Below are 17,144 nucleotides of genomic sequence, written 5' to 3' on the forward strand. Positions count from 1 at the left end.
GCGCAGGCAGGGCGGGAGAACAAAGCACATGTTGCCATTACAGGGGGCGGTAAGCGGGGCTGCCCGGCACGAGGGGGCACGGGGGGGGATGCACCCGCATCGAGAGGCAGCGGTCGGCCCCTTCCCCTGGAGGATCCCAGCCCGAGCGCCGCTCAGGAAGCATTTTATGGCTTTTTTGTTTGTTTGTTTGTCTATCTATTTTTTTAACCACCTCCTGAAACTTCCTCAGCCCAGTTGCCACCAGGTATCAGGCGGTCAGCCCATGGCAGCAGCAGCAGCGATGCTGAGGGCCGTGGGTCCTGCGGCAGGGCTGCAAACAGCGGTGGCTCGGCGGGACGAGCTGGACGGGCCCTGGCACAAAGCACCCCGCTGCCACCCGGGCTGAGCGGGCACCACGCCGTGACACCTCGCCGCAGGGCGAGACGCCCGAGCTGAGCACAGAACGGGTCAGTGCATCTCCATCCACAGCACGGCTCTGGTCCTGGGCAGCTTTCTGGAGCGAATTAGCTGGAGCAGACCGTTGCGCCAGCGAACACACGCTGCTGCTGCTGCTGCGGCTGTGGTGCCTGATTTGTGCCAGCTTTGCTATCTTTACACGCGGCTCTGCTGGTAGAGCCTGGCGCTGGGTGAAGAAATCCTCCTGGACCCGTTCGACATGCAAGCGTCAGTGTGGGAGCACGGAGACGAATTCACAGAAATCCCTGACGGTTAAATCGCAGTTCAGCTGTGCAGGAGTGGATCAGAGGAATGTTTCAGAAAGCAGGCCGTCGGCAGAGGGCAGTTAAGTTGCTCTGCTTGCCTGCTACCTGTCCAGGTGCTCTGCTGGCCCGCCGCCCTCCATGCCTCATCTGTGCAGGCTTACCAGGACCAAGGGCACACCGTCTGCATCGCCTGCTGCTCCACCCCGGGAGCCGTGCCGTGAGGGCGAGAGCTGATGGCACAGCTAAGGCTGCAGTTTGGGATCTCTCTGGGTATCTCAGAAGAGACGTTTTCCCAAAGAAATAGGTGGGAAGAACTTGAATATCAATTTGCTTGAAAGAACAAGAAAGCAGTTTTTGTTTTCCTGTTCAGCAGCCCCGATTTGCTGTATTCCAGGACCTCTGTGTTTTTTTTTATGCTGAAATAAAATTGTTTATTTATACAGCCAGTATATAAGCATGGGTAAAATGAAATGGTGCAGTGATCACCTTTAAGATAGGTGTGCTAATTTGACAGGAGAAATCAATCTCTAGTAGATGCAGTTACTTTTTCACGAGCTGTGCACGTGAACCACGCAAACTGCGTCATGCGACGTGCAGACCGCGACTGCTGGAAGGAATCACTCCCGCTGTATAACCTCAGCGACTTGAAAGGAAAAGCCCTCCAACAGAACAGCAGTTAAAAGAGCAGCTGCTCCAGTTCGTATTTTCTTCATCATCATATTTAGAGGCCCCTGTCCCAGGGCTGATTATTCTTGCACGGCATTATGCATATGCCCCATTTATAAGGCTAGGCAACTCTACAACACTTTTTTATTAGATTTTATGAGAATCAGAAAGGTCTTTCCAGTTACCCTCCAGATTCCTGCTTGTCTTGCACGTATGTAAGCATTATTGGTGTAAAGTACTGCTAACCAGTACACAGGGTTCAGTTACTCACAGTTTGTGAAAAGTGACATGATTCCTGATGATCATGCTTCACATACACGGGGGAAATGGAGATGCTTCATCATCCCCCTCGCCAATTTTTCAGCCTTTAAAGGATGCCGAGTGCAACTGCTGCAGGTCAAAATTATGCTGGAACCGGGAGAGAAGGCTCTGACCGCAACCTGGTAAGATGCAAAGAAAAAACAAAAGGCAATTTATTCTTATTTCTAAAGTACAAATTCATTTTGTTCTAGTGGGCTGCCCTATCTTCCCATATCCTTTTTCTGGTGTTTGGCAGGAAGGAGGGGGTGGTTCTGGGGCTGGTTGTTCCCCTGCCACGTGGGGGTGTGCCGCTGGAGGTCCTTCCTGCCTTGGACTTTTGGGGGATGTGGAAGCGGTCAGGCTGTGTTTGGGAGCAGGCCGGTACGTATTTAGGGGCATCTCTGCGGATGAGCAAACCTCTGCAACAAGGGGTCCTTCCTCCACACCTCCTGAAATGGGGAGCCATTTGGGGAGGCATATAGGCATAATTAGAAATGTGAACCTTTCACAACTTGTTCCTGCAGCGTTCAGGGTTTGTGGTTTATTTTTTTTTTCTTTGTGTTTGGCTTGTTTCTTTTTCTCCCCACTTACGTTCAGCTTCTGGAAGAGGGCGAGGAGGCAAGGCATGACTGACTGCAGTTCTGGTGTGGCGATGGTGTGGGGATTTCAGCACGTGCCCTCTCGGCTGCCAGCGTTTGGGACATATGCTTCCTGTGCTCGGTACAGCTGCGAGGGTTTTGGCTGCTGGGGAGCGTGAGGCTGCTCGCAGCGAGCGTCTCTTGCCCGGGAGAGACGCGTGTGCTCCGAGCAGGTGTTCGCTATGATTACGCTCCGCTAGAACGTGCAGGTCCTGCAGAGCAACGCTAAAATGTAATTTTCTGGAAGAGTCTACGAAGTTCTTGTTAGTCCTTGAGGAAAGACGCTCAAATCCAGCTCAGGGAAAAGCAAGTGGCAGCCAGAGCTCTACTTCTCTGCCAGGTGTGACAGCTGACACCAGCACAGAAGGGGCGATAACCCACACCAAAGCCATTTTCCAAATCAGCATGCAAATCAGCGTGGTATTTACACGTAGCCTGGTTTAAAATGAGTGTCGTGCATTGAAATCCAGGCCCAGGAATGGGTTTGGGGTTGTATCAAAAGGGGAAAAAAACAAAATGTGGGGCCAAGTACACGAGTGAATGAGGCGAGGGCAGCGATGCCGTCCTTGGAGGAGTTAGGGGTACGGGGTAGGGGCTCTGTGCGGCCTGTCTGACACCATCACAGCAGGAACCTGTCCTGCAGGGCTTCCTTCTGCCACGTTGTCCTCCCAGAGCTCTTGTTTCATGTCGCTTCGGTGTCACGGCCTGTGACCGAAGGTGTTAGCCAGCCTCTGTCCCAGTGAGGCTGTGGAGCTTCAGGTGGCCCGGAGGATTTATCCTCCCCATGGGATGGCTGCCGCTGGGATGGCTGCCACTGGGACGTGGGGGTTTTGTTGTTGTTTGTTTGTTTCTTTGTTTTAACCTGAATAATTTATGCCTGCCACTTGTTACAGGTTAAGTGACTTTCTTAGAGGCGGCTAATTTCAGCGCTAACAGTAAATGCAGGAGCTCGGTCACTGGGAATACATAATCAGCTAGGACTGCTCTAACCTACCGCGGGACCTTACCGCCTCCCTTTTAGTTGAAAGGAGAGTGAGATTTACTTGATCCGAGACAGGGAGCCATGAAACATGTTGTGCCTTTTCAGTCCGTAGTCACCTGGGACCGGCACTATCATCCCACCCTTGCTGAAGGCCCGTATTTTCACATGGCCGAGTCTTTGTTCCCGTGCCAGAGCCCGCCACTCCCATGCCCGTGTGTGATAGCTGCGCTGCTTTCCGTTCGGGATCTGCTATTTATTAATTTATTTACTCCAACCTGCCACGGGAAGAAAAATGGAGGCACGTTAAATAGGCTGCTCTCCTCCAGCGGAGGTGAAGGCAAACTTGGCCTGAATTTCAAGCAGGTCCTCCTGCAGTCACCCTCAGAGGCACTCCTGGCTTTGAGGGAGGACGCGGCCTGCTTGGCTGCCTGACGAAGGAGGAAGGCCTCGGAGCCACGTAGGGCAGAAACTGGGGAGGTTTAATTCAGTGTCTTACTCCACGGTAAGTTGTATTCCATGAGCTTGGACAATTCATTTGAGACAGTGCTGATGTCTGGGCTTTATCTATAAAGTGCGAGCAATTGCACATCTGTTAACTTAGAGGAGCGTTTTGAAGATAAAGTGGATTTAAGATGTGTGTAGCACCCCTAATAGCCGTGTGCAGCTAAAATATTAACCAGCTGATTAAGGGAACTGCTGCTTATGGGTGCTCTGCTCGAAGAAGGAAAATGCTGAGTAACGTCATGAGCTGGGATGATTATTTCTGTACTTCAGCGGCATGAGTATGAGCAGGATTTGGGCCTCTCTCAGTTTCCCTTTCTACTCATCATTGGGAGAAAAATGCAACAACAAACCTTAGCAGCCAAAACTCTGATACCAAGTTCTGGTTGAACGCTGTCCCGTTGGGAGGGCAAATCGTTGGAGATGTTAGGTCCTCCTTCTTCGTCTGAAGGGTAAGCTAAGTGGGGTGGGAGGCTTCTTCTCATATTTTCACCGTTTCTAGTTGAGAAGTGTACCGGTGTTTTTTTGGGAAGGGAACTAACCCGACGATTGGAAAGTGGTGGTGGGTTTTTGGTTTGTTGGTCTTGTGTCGGTAAGGATGGATATCGTGGAACCGTCTCGCGTGGTGTGTACAAGCTGTAGAATCATCTCGTAATAAAGATGTTCTCAACAGATGCGGACTTCTGCACTGCTGAAATTATCATGCAGTCTGTACGGCTAGGAAATAAATGAGGGTCTGGGAGACCGTGATGTATGATACCCTAAATGGCTGCATTTTGTTCATATTTGAAAGGCAGTTTAGCTTGTCGTCATTACTGATGATTTGTGCTTTTATAGCCCTTCCTTTTGCATTTCAGAAATCCTTTGTGCCCATCTGAATAATAAATCACCGTGTTTGATTTCTTCAGTAAGAGCCAATGTGAAATTATATTCTTATTAAGATGTCTTGAGAAACTCTAAGTGTGGGGGAAATTTTCTAAAGGAGTAGATGCCAAGTTGGCTAATATTTTGGTTTGTCTTGTTTATTTTATTATCTTTCCAGATCACAGGGATTTATCTCCAACTGCTTTATGGCACAGGGAGAAATACCCTGATTAAAAATAAAAAATAAAAAATCCAATCGTACTTTTGATTGCTTTCAAACAAATGGTTTCAGATTTAAGCACCTAATGAAATCTGGAATGAGCTTGAATTCCAGCTTAGAATTCAAGGTACTGACAAAAGAAAGGCAAGTGTAACAAATAATGGGAATACTTCTTCTGCTTCATATTTGCTCTTTGGTGGAGCAATATATTATTTATACAACATTGATTTCATTAGAAGGAGGATTTGATGTAACTTTTCTGTCAAGCTGGAGAACTATTAAATGTTATAAGGTACTGTAAAATCCCGAGCCTTCAGTAAGGTTTTCTTGACTCAAATTTGAAATAGTTCAATACTGCAATAAAGCATAAAAATACAGGCTTTTATGTGCTTTTACATATTCCTTTAAAGGTAGAAGCCCACATAGCAGTTCGGTGCTAATGCATACTACTTAGCAGAAAAAACAAGCTACAATAAAATGTATGAAAAATGAAAATCATACAAAACTAGGCAGGAGAAGTAAAAGGGAAGAGTGCAAATAGTCGAAAGTAAATTGAACACACCATTTCTGGCGGTTCCGTGAGTCTAAAACAAAATTAAGTATTTGGGGCGTAATGGTCAGAAATGAACTCTTCAATACAGCTTCAAAAATCCAGATGCAGACACGAAAACCTCAACCATTTTGAGACATGGCAGAGGAATGAGGCCAGTGTCTGGAAACAGATATGAAGAGGCAGGTTGCAGTACCAGGGGCACCCCAAGCCTTTAAGCACGTACTCACAGTTAGGAGATGTGATGCTGTGATTTAATGAGGGGCATCTTGAGAAAAAGGAATGGGAAACTCAGGTTTAGCAGTGAATTGCGATGGCCACCACAAATTTAAGAACGAATGTGATACAAATTGAAAAACAAAGATTTTCACAGCCCGTTCCCTGCTGTGGGAAGGCAAAACTTCTGTAGGGTCTTGGGCACTGTGGCCTTCCTAGCACGATTTCTTACTACAGAACAAGAGTTAAAGAACAGAGAGCTGTTCAGGATTTTTTTAAACATGCATTTTTTATCCACTATATGTTTCTTACAAACCATAGCTTAAACGTTCCCATGAATGTATAGCTATTGTTTGTAAGAAGGATGTAGTGCCATGCAAGCTACTGTAGGAGCACACTACGTTTCTGTAAAAAAACGAAAACCTTTTTTCAATCCAAAAATTACTGGAAACGTCACTTCGTTAATACAGTACCCAATAGGGGCACGTCACATCTGAAGACCTGAAAGAACTTAGGAAGTTTGTCTGAGCAAAACACTCACACCTATTTTGTTGCTAGTACTGAAGTAAAATATTTACAGAGACAAATCATATGTTAAGCTTTGAATAGTGCCAGTGCTGCAGCTGAATATATATATTTTTAAATAAAATAACCTAGGAATGTAAGCATTGGCAAATAAGGATATACTGAATTCATGGTTGACTTGCACAGACTTAATTCTTTTATGTATTAAAATGTACGTGACTAAGTTTTACCTTAAGAAAGGAGTATAAGAAGGTATTTTTAAAGGTCTTGAAATCCTACAAGCACAAAATATTTGAATAAGCTGCGTTATGCAGCAGCCTGATTATAAATGTGGGAAGCCTAAGAATGACATTAACCAAGTTGCTGATTGACAGCAGAGGCCACGTGAAGTCCTTGTTAATCCCGGCTGTGTGGCTCCTCGTAAGGCAGTACAATAAAATGGCTCCGTCCTTTGTAAAAAGTGATCTCCGGGACACTCCATTAAAAACCATTACAACTAGCACCACATTTGGATTTCCTTAAATTTTCAAGCAAGTTCAGCGCTGTAAATACTGATACTCAGAGCAGCTGAGGAGCGTAATTAGGACATGCTTTAAATTCAAGGCTGCCAGTTGGTGTTGCGGTGAAGGCCAATAGCTAACATTGCTCCCAGGGCAGGGGTCAAGACAAACGTGCAAGGGGCAGCAGGAGAAGCCCAGCAGCCGGGTCTGGGCTGGCACTGTGGGCAGCGCTGCACGGAGTTCATCTTTGCAGGCTTTCTCTCTGGGAAGTTGAGATGTGCTGCTTTTCCGCAGCCATCTGGCATGGTTTGGTTTGGAGTCTCTGAGGTTCTGCGTGCCCGAGGAGCACGGTGTTTGTGTTTCAGCATGAACAGCTGAGATTGGGAGATGAATTAATTAGCATTAAAGGGGATCCTCCTGAAGAGCTACAGTGCGGTGAGCACAGGTTTCACGGAGTGGTGCTGGCGAAGCTCAGCCACCAAGGTGGGCAAATGCTGTCATGCTGCTGAAGCCGCTGGACTGCAGCCCACAGCCAGAAGATTTTTCATGTTCTTTCAGAGAACTCCAACACGAAAGAATATCAGTGTTAATGTAAGGGTAATTACTCCTCTTTCCCTGTTCTTTACAGAACTCAGTGGAAACAAGGTCACTTGAAATCTCAAGGTCTCAGTTGAAATGTTCTCCTTACGCTTGGAAAATCTCCTTTTTTTGTTAAGCTTGTGCAACTAAAGGGATCGACTCTGGGCATTGTGTTTAGCACCTTAGCCTGCTCTGCGAGGCGCTGCCCTCCTGGCAGAGGCTGGGCTGGAGGCCGGAGGCTGGCAGGAGGCGTGCAGGTTACGTGGGTCACACTGCATGCTACGGAGGGTGGGCTTTGAGAAGGGGGTGGGGGTGAGCAGGACCCCCTCATGGCTTCTTCGGGAAGTCCCTAGCGGCTATAACTCTGAAATGTCTGAAAACACAGAAAGAGATTTAGTGTTGAGTGTGATTTTTGTAAAATTGGTGATTTTTTTTTTCCAAAATCTGTTGTAACGAGTGATCGTCACGTTTAGCTGTTCTAATTTGTTGTTGGTTGCGTGTTGTCCCCAAATGTCCACCCATCCAGCAGGCCATCTCGTCCCAGGATTTGTGCAGTCCCTTTCTGAACTTGCTTTTGCTGCTTGCATCTGCAACTTCTATCGCTCACTGCGTTTAAAAAGTAAGTGCATAAATTAAAAAGTACTTTCTCATATTTCCTCAAATTCATTTTCCATTAGCTTCAACAGCTGTCTGCTGGTTCTAATGCTGTGGAAGCTGTGAGTAGCAGCTGTGCACTCATTTTATCCCCCACCTCTGTGATTTTGAACACCTCTGGCTGTACAAATCCCCCCTCCGCCTTCGTGAAAGACTCTCAGACCTCGTGGTCCCTCCTCCAGAGGCAGCTTCCCCATCCACTTGTCGTTTCTCTTGCCCTTTCCTGCACCTGCAGCGAGCCGTTGCTCTGTCTCCCTCGAGTTTCAGGGGCCCTATTTGTTCCTTGAAATCATGTTACCCTCCGTGAGATGATGGTACCTTGCAATGAAATCTTGGTTGTATAATGAACACCACCAGAGCTTTATTTGTGAGCTAAGTTCATAGGAAGATGAGCTAACGAGGTTTGTTTCAACGTGTAATTTTGTTAGCTCACACCAGTCAGATCACAGATAAGCTCTGGAGCACTCCATCGTCCAACTGAGGGGCTCGATACCTCTGGGGAAAGTCGTGGGGGACCGTGGGTGGTGCTAAATGCACACACTGCAACCTCCTGCCAGCACGCACATCATGTCGTGGGACATTTCTGGGGCTGGCACTAGGGACACCTTTCCTAAGGATGGTCCTCGTGCCTGGGGACTATGGCTGGTGGCGTGCGGGTTGCTGAGGCTCCTAAGGGAAACCCCCTACAGGGTTAGTGCTTCTCAGGGGCTGCTTCTCTGCTTTGTCACGGCTCTACTTTTTCCCTTTTTTCTCTAAGAAAACAGTTGGCAGAGGTTCTTGACCCTTTGCTCTGTTTCATAGGAGCTCGTTTTGTAGCAAACTTACCCACATGATCTTTTTCACAATATTTTAATTAAACAGAGTTGAACTTGAAAGATCCGTTTGAAAAGAAAGAAAAACTTTTTAATTGTAGGTGTTGCTAGCAAAATGCACAAGGTGAAAATGCCTGGCCAGTAATTGGAAAAAGCAGAAAACCTGCACATGTTAATTTTTCCGTTTAATAGGGAACAAAAAAAATGTTTTAATAATTCACAGGGATGCAATGAGTGTTTTCCTTTTATTTATGCATATTTATCACTTGGCTTGAATCATAAACATATTAATTCCTGCCTTCTGGCTAATGACTTTGGGTAATGTTTGTACTTTTTTTAATGCAGACAATGTCCGTATACCTTATATTCCCTATAGGAATAGACTAATCAGGTTTACTTCCTTAGCCCTGAAAGAGATTTTGCCTTACCTTAAGTAGTTTTTCTAAGGTATTTTTAAAGCTGTTAAAATACATATATCCTTAACTTTACCTCCTCAACCAAAAATGAGTAGCATTCAGCCATACCAATAAAAGTTATTTGTTGTTTCCTAGACTTATGATTGTCAAATGGCAAAAGTGGATGTGAGTGTTGTAGGCTCCACCATAAATCAAGGTTACTTTATTTTTCGGCTATGGTTTAAAATATTCTACCCCAAAAGGAAATAGTTCCAATGCTATTTAATGCCTGGATGCTTTCTCAAGAAAGGAATTTTCAAAGTAATGTTATTATTACATTCAAGTAGGAATTATATTTACACTTTCGTTCTGACACCTAAAGACAGGCTCTGAAATAAAATGGGATATTTGGGGATCTCTTGGGTATTTTCTCCTTCTTAGGCTGTGGTATTCTGCATTTATCTCCTATTCTTCATGTTTCTAGTATGTTTAAGTAGTATTTTATCAAATATAGACATACAGTGCCATATTTGTGTTCTATGATATGTCAGTTAAAATTTTGTTATTTTTAAGTATTGGAAAAGATGATGCGTAGTAAGGGTGCTTATATCCATATCACAAAGAAATTGCTCATGCTGATAGCAGATGGAGTGGTGTTTTTAGTAGAACAAAACCAAAACATTTTCTCAGGAAAATAATAAAAAGTAACCCTAGTTTCCTATAATTATTTGTGGTGAATTTGCATAAACCATGGAGTTCAAATATGAGAGCGAACATCTCTCCAAAAAGCTGACAGCACTACCCCAGTGCAGCCATTCTTCCTCTCCCACTGCTCTTCTATCTGGCTCTGTGTTTAGGGCTGTCCCTTGCAAAAAGATTAGTTAATCTGCTTTAAAAATATTATTGTTATCCAAATGCTAACATGATTCAGGCCTTCCGAAATAATCCAGGGTTTGGTAGGACTGCAGTCGGCAAGTTTGTGATTTGAGAAGGGAGAGTTTTCAATAGATAAGCCTTTTTTGACATGTACATGCTGAGTGAGACAATTTAGCTGATCCTGTTTGCAGTGTACTCTTTGAGAATTATTTTTTAAAAATCTGAAGAAAAAATAAGCTTGTACTATCTTAGAGTAGTGGAGGCTACACAATATTTTGCACAGATCTGAGCATATAAAGGCAGGAAGAGTATGATTTGTGTCTAACTTTTTATGCATCTCTTGAGATTTGTATGGTAATACGAAGTGACTTCTTAACATTCTGTGTAGAGAAAAATGTTCCAAACAAAAGCTAATTTTTGTCTTTGAATGGACTTGGGAACCTGACAGCTGTATACATGTGCATGAGCTGAATGCATCTTCAGACTTTTAATATATTTTCTGTCTCAGTAGAGAAACTCTTCCATTTAGAACCTCTTACTTTAAATGACGTTTTCCATTGTCTCCATTTTGCTAGTTTTTGTACATTTTAAGGAGATAGTCCTCAAACTTTCCACTTAAACATTTACAAACTTGATGCTTTTATCCACACATTTCATTGTTGTTTTTCCTACTTTGTCGAACATCTCAGCTGTCGTAGCCTTAGTATGAGTGCATCAGTGCTGACTTCTAGGTTTTCTTCTGCAGGTTTAATGGCTAAAATATTGTTAGTATTTGTAACGGGGACACAGAGCTGTTCACGTGGAGCAGCTCCACTGGCAGCGGGAGTGTGCAGGGAAGCACAGCGGTGAGAATCAGACCCACCGTTTTCAATAGCATCTCATGAGTGTATATGAAGAAGAAAAAATGAGCCGGACTTGCACACAAATCTAGAAATAGAAACTTGCAGCCCATCTTTGGCCTGGTTACCATCTCTTTTGCTCTTTGTGTCCTGGGAAAAAGCAAGCTGAGTGCTCAGATGGCACAGATTGATCTAACACTACTGGTTTCATTGAGCTGTGACAGCTTGCATTGTGTGATATAAAAAAAATACATATTTTTTTCTGCCCTCATCTTTGTTGTCATGTTATATCCATAAGAGGAATTATTATGTGCATAAATATTAGGATTATCCTGGAAATTTTAATCAAATGACTGAAAGATGACAGGGGAGAAAGCATTTCTAAACTCATTCCATCTATCTTTTACTTCAGCACCTGCACTGGTTTGGGTTTTATTTATTATTTCTTGATAATCCTTTTATATCCTGATCTATGGAGACTGTTTCTTGTGGGTTTGAACGTACTTGGTGTTGGCAGAGAGGCCTTGGGCCTCCAGGGCTGGGACGGGGCCTGAGCCTGGGCTGGGAGCTGGGCCTCACAAAACTTAGAACGGGTCCTGCTTTGTTGTGCTGCTACACGCAGCTGGCATTTTGGGGGGAAAACGGGAGAAAGCCTTGCTCTGCCAGGGCCAGCTCCTGCCGACTCTTGTTGCTCAGCCTCCTGTGTGCCACGAGCCCTTCCCACCTGAAGGCCATGAAGCCCAGTGAGGGGCCTGAAGTGCCGCTGCCCCACCGATCACTTCAGCAGTGCCTCTCCCTGAGCAGAATGAGTTTTTTTTAAGTACAGAACCACCGTGTGCACCATGGGGTGCCATCCCGAGCTCTGTATGGAGAGGGGACACGGCTTGTAGCAGGGCAAATCCTCTCAGAGGACACGTCCGTCCCTGTCCCCTTCTGAGCTGCCAGGCCGGGGCCTGCGGCTCTGCTGCCTCGGGCACAAGAAGTTGGTTTTGTTTTGGAATGTTTTAAGTCACTGATTTTAATCTTGTTTTGGATTTAATTTAAATTGCTTTTTCAAAGAGAGATTAATTCTCATTTAGGTGTGGATAAGTAATTAAAAAAGATCTCTAGACTTAAGTTGCTGTTGTTAACCACATGCACACACTGCATGTGTATTAAAGCAATTACATAGTTGAATATACATCTAATCCTATTCTTAGTGCTTAAGTGTTACCGTGTTAGAAAATGATAAATGACTTCTTATTTGTGAAGGGATTTACTTTTTTTCCCTTATGATTTATGCCAAGATGATGTTGGAAGGAAAATGAAATTCAATTATAAATTGAAATTTATTTTGGTGGTGGAAAACCAGCACTTAAAAAGGCTTTATTATTTCTTGAATATATTGAGTGTGTTGGATATCATAAGGAAAATTATCAAAACATGTTTTACACTTGAGTCATGCTGAGTTATTCAGAACAGAAGGCGTTCTCATTGAAGGTTTTAGGTTGGTTTTGGTAGGCCTGCAAGCACTGAGAAACCTGAGGTATCTTCATCTGAAACCAGGAGAGCTTTGTAAGCAAGGTAACTCCTTGAGTTACTACTGCTGCCATGCCGGGCTCACTGGGCTGTGGGCAGCACTACTCATCGCCTGGCTGCCTCTGGCTGATGGGGTGCATGAGCTCTGTCCTTCATGGGTTTGGAAATTGTGCCCCCTGTCCTGACTTTTCCATGGGACAGAAAAGAGAAATGAATTGTCCTGGTTTTGAAGAGAAGACAGAAGGGAAAAAGGGAAGGGAAGGGAAAGGAAGGGAAGGAATTTAAAATAAATACAAATCTGTGTGCCTGCAGAAGCCATAACCTGGCTTCATTATGTCAAAAAATATACTCACTAGGCTGGCCAGTTACTTGCTTCAGTTCTGTGATTTGGCTTTCTTAAAAAAACGGCTTTTTAAATTTTGATCATTCCAGCTGATTAGTTCTTCAGTTGTCATACTCTTCTTTATGAAGTATATTGAAATATATTTCAATATATATATGAAATATATTTCAGTTTAACACCTTTTGAATTTGTCCTTCATATCCACTAATTTGCCCTGCTCCCACTTACTGTTTTCTCAGAGAATTGTCAAGAAGATTGGAAAGCAGAAATCGCCTTCCATTACCCCCGGTGCCCGTAACCAAGCAAGTGCTATTTTCTTAACGAGGCCTGCTGCATGCTGCCTTGTTTTCCACACCACCTTCTGCTCTGCTGGGAGGCGGAGGTGCCTCGGTGTTGTCCTGGCAGTGGGGCAGGTCTGTAGGGGATTGCTCAGCCTGGGCGTTGAGATCCCACACGTGCCTTGTGTCTTGCACACTTGCTGTGTTTCCACCAGCAGTTCAATGCCTGTTTTTGTGCTCCTGAAGGTAGTGATTGGCCCCAACTCAGAAAAAAAGCCCAGTTTGTCCATAACCAAGCTGACAACTCTGCAGTCCTACTGATGTTGGACGTTTGCTGCATTAATTTCTGCAGGAGAAAATGTATAGCTGTTTATCAGTAGTGTCCTGTTGGGATGTATTACGTTGAACTTTGTGGTCATCATTTTAAATATTAATAATAATAATAAAAAAAAGTGAATTTAGTTTTCCCCAAAATAAATGTTCAGCAGTTTCTGCTTAGACTGGTATTAGAGATTGATACTTGCTACACTTCTTGATACTGTACATTCTTTAGCAAGGTGGTGTGAAAAATCCCCCCAAAGTATTCTGTTTTACTCTGAGATTAGTAAGAAATAACATTCAAATTTAATAATGTTATGGGGAAGAATTGTATCTTTCTTGGAGATGCGACCTCGTATTACCATTCTCGGGTTCAGCACAAGGCCTCCGCTGCTTTAACTCAAGTCCTCCTCGAACTGCTGTTGTTCCTTGGATTCCTGTCTTACTTAAATGCAAAGTGCTAAATTGTTCTCTGTTATTTGATACAGAATCCTTATGAAATATAGATATGGCTGCTTCTGTAAATACCTGTAGACAGCCTCCAGCACTGCCTGTAGGAAAATATTTATATCTGAACTTCTTGCTTTTCATTGTCTAAAAGGAATTACTTCTGAATTTTTCTTCTGTTGGTGGCAACCTTGGCACGCGTTTTGCAAAATATAACAAGCTGACAAATTATAGATGAACTGAGATTGCCTGCATGAGAGACAACCTATATATGTGTATTGCAAAGACAAAAGTGTCCAGGAGAGGATTCCTGCCAGGGGGAAGTTGGCCCAGCGTGTCGGGTGTGCAGCAGTGGCAGCTTGGTGGGCGGCAGAGCTTTGCTTACAGCTCCACCAGGGCCCTGCTCAGACCCTGAGTGAATCGCTTCTGCTCTCTCTGCTCTGCTCTTGGGGCTCTGTAATGGAAATTGTGCTTTTTCTAATTCCTCTGGTGAATCATACTCTAGCTTTCAAGTGACATTTGCCAGGTGTATTAGCAGGAACCAGGCTCCTCCAGACCCTGTCTTTGCATCTGTCCTGGAGAGGTGCAGGTATGATTTGAGAGCCAAATTACGAGTGAAGAGAGAGGTAAGATGATAGACTCCTGTAGGCAGAGAAGAGCAATTTCACTTCCATGAAATCCCATTTGCAACTACTAGATATTAATCTTCTGAGCTCCTCTTGTCTGTCAATATTGGTACAGAAAGTCTAACTTAAAATGCAAACTCTCCTGAAATTGTATTTCTCTTATTCACCATAATGGCATGTGGATTTGTATGAATAATACCAATTTTGCTACTATGCTATGAAATATCACAGAAAGTTAAACTTCAGTTAGAAAAGCAGTAATAAAGGAGCAGACCACTTCAGCAGAGCTAGCTTTCTGTATTTAAACGGTTTTCCCACTCTTGTGGAGGAGGGAATGAGAGTTGACTATAATGAATGTAAAAAGAGCCCTGCCTTTATTTTAACATCAGTGACAGTTGCCGTAAGTCCTGTCTGCAAGGACTATATCACCTTCTGCTGAAGCAAAAGATGAGAACAAAGTTCAACATAAGAGCCTGCCTTCCACATAAAAGCTCCTCCCCGTAAAGCCTTCTCTCCGTATCTGCTGTTTGTTCTGGCCCGAAAGTTTTCTATCAGGACAGCCCCACTGGCATGGCGTGATGATTTATGTGGATGTGAACCAAAGGCAGAAATTGGTTCAGAAACTCAAAAGCTTCCCCAGGGACCTCTTCTTGCAAGTTCCTTTTCTAACCCAAGGTTATCTAATCTGCGTGTTTCTATCAATTAAATTTTGATTGCGTATATTTCTGATCTTTCTTTCAAGCTTTCCAAACCCCTAAATAAGCCAGTTCTTAAATATTTGATATCACAGCAGTCAAATGAGAAGCATCAAAAATAAAATAATTTGTCTTAAAAATGGCTGTTTCTTTTAGAAGTATGTTCATGAAGCAGGATCACCAGTCTTGTATGAAGAGGGGGTTCATTTAGAAGATAACAGGGTATCTTCCCATAGTATTGCCATGATTACTCATAGCGATATCTTACTGAGGCATGATTTGCTTGCTTCAGGGACAATGTTCCTACTACCTGTAGGCTGTGTCAATTACTGGCATTGCTGTGGTGCAATAATTCTTAATGCAGGATGCCTGTTTCATCTTAAATTATCTTCTAATCCTTGTATTTTCACAACCTCTTTATCTGGTCAGCCTAATTGTTTATTTCCGTGGCTTTCAGCATCGATCGTGTTGGATAACTAAAATTGACGCCGGTTGCTTTAGCTAACGTTGTGGTGTACAGAAGCATTTAGCCATAAGTAAAATTTGGTGGTGTGGGATCCATAAGCTTACAGTGCAAAAAGAGTCTGGAAATTCTTTTTTTTTTTTTCCTCACGACTGCGTAATCCCATTCCTGCTTGGATTTACCTGCTCCATCCACAGGGCTGAAAGACGTAAAAGGAAGCTGGTGCATTGCTGAATTCCGTTTTCGCCCTCCTGACAGTATCCTCCTAAAGACAGCAGCGTGCTGTGCTGGAAGAGCCCAGGCCGCCTCTCGGATCTCGTTAGCATCTCCTTGATCCGAGTGCCCATGTCGCCTTTGGAGCTGTGCCGACGTGGCAGGGTGGGTGACGCCGTGGAGTCCACCCCCTCAGCTCTGTGTGCAGCTGCGTGCTGCATTTCAGGGCTGCTCTGCGCACCCCAGGAGCAGCCACGGCACAGCAGGGAGGATGCTGAGGATGAAGCACGGAGAGGACACGATCCTGTGGTGTTTGTGCACGGGTCTGCGTCTCGGCTGTATTCTCCAGTTCCATTTTATTTTAGCTTTTTGGTGACTTCAGTTTGCTTCAGAGAAAGCTGAGCTTTTGTTGTTTTCCCCTGCCATACATCTGAGTGCTAGAACAGATATGTCTTTCATTTTGAGAGTACTTCAGATGGCGATAATAATAATTATAGTTAAATTAGCTTCCTAACATCATTCTGCGTTGGGAAATCTAAAGTAAACAAGACAAAAGGCTCTCACTCGTGTGAGGAGGACAGTTTGTTTGAGGTGCATATTGGTGTCAGGAACCTTTTTACTGCCCCATTAAATCTTCCCGGAGCTCGCTGCTCCTTCTGTTGGTGTGTGCGAGCCTGCACCCCATGCTGTTGGCACGAGAGACCGAAAGCGGCAAGCGACCTGTTCCCAGAGAGATGCCGGTACACCCCCGCCTTGGCTGAGTTATCGAGGCCGAGGGCAGCTTTGACTGCTGTGGAACAACGATAGTTACATGAAAAATTAGTAATTCCAGATCCCAGAACCACTTTGCCTAGATGTTACAGCCTGTACTAGATGTGGTGTGTGTGCTGAATTCCACATAAACAGATTTTTTGTGGCTTTTCCTTTTTTTCCCCCCTACTTGAATGCTGGCCATACCCGTAATTACTGTTTTTGTGTGTTGTACCAGCATTAATAACAGCATAAGGCACAATACCTGAAACAGATTTGAGGGCAGTTCTCTAGATTTTCAGTGAAGGGATTCGTTAAATAGCGTGAGGAAAGGCAATTGCATTTAGGAAACCAAAATTAAATGGACTGACCTTCAGAAATCTTCAGCACTGTGATTTCATTGAAGGGCATACTATTTAATAGAGACTCTTTAGAGCTTTTTAAAACGAAGCATTTTTTGGTTAAAATGGACTTCTTTGAAAAAGGGCCGTGGGAAAAAAAAAAAAGATAAATGGTGTTGTTGAAATATCTCATTAATTTTGTGCTTGCCTTCTACCAAAGTTAGTGCAAGGCACTTTGAAGCTGAGAAGGTTTTGTGTGCGTTCTCATTGTGCATATCATCAAGGGTCTCAGAAATGCGCCTCTTGCAAAGTGAATTCCAGTTAGGTTACCGTG

At 44.2% G+C, this 17,144-nt stretch overlaps 1 protein-coding gene across 3 annotated transcripts in view; it reads left to right on the top strand.

Annotated features, from left to right (window-relative positions):
- The window catches only part of DOCK1 (dedicator of cytokinesis 1), a 271,261-nt gene that overhangs the window by 125,348 nt on the left and 128,769 nt on the right, over window positions 1–17,144 (top strand). The window lies entirely within an intron of this gene.

The sequence above is a fragment of the Oxyura jamaicensis genome, chromosome 6 (assembly GCF_011077185.1).
Source record: "Oxyura jamaicensis isolate SHBP4307 breed ruddy duck chromosome 6, BPBGC_Ojam_1.0, whole genome shotgun sequence".
Classification (NCBI taxonomy): domain Eukaryota; kingdom Metazoa; phylum Chordata; class Aves; order Anseriformes; family Anatidae; genus Oxyura; species Oxyura jamaicensis.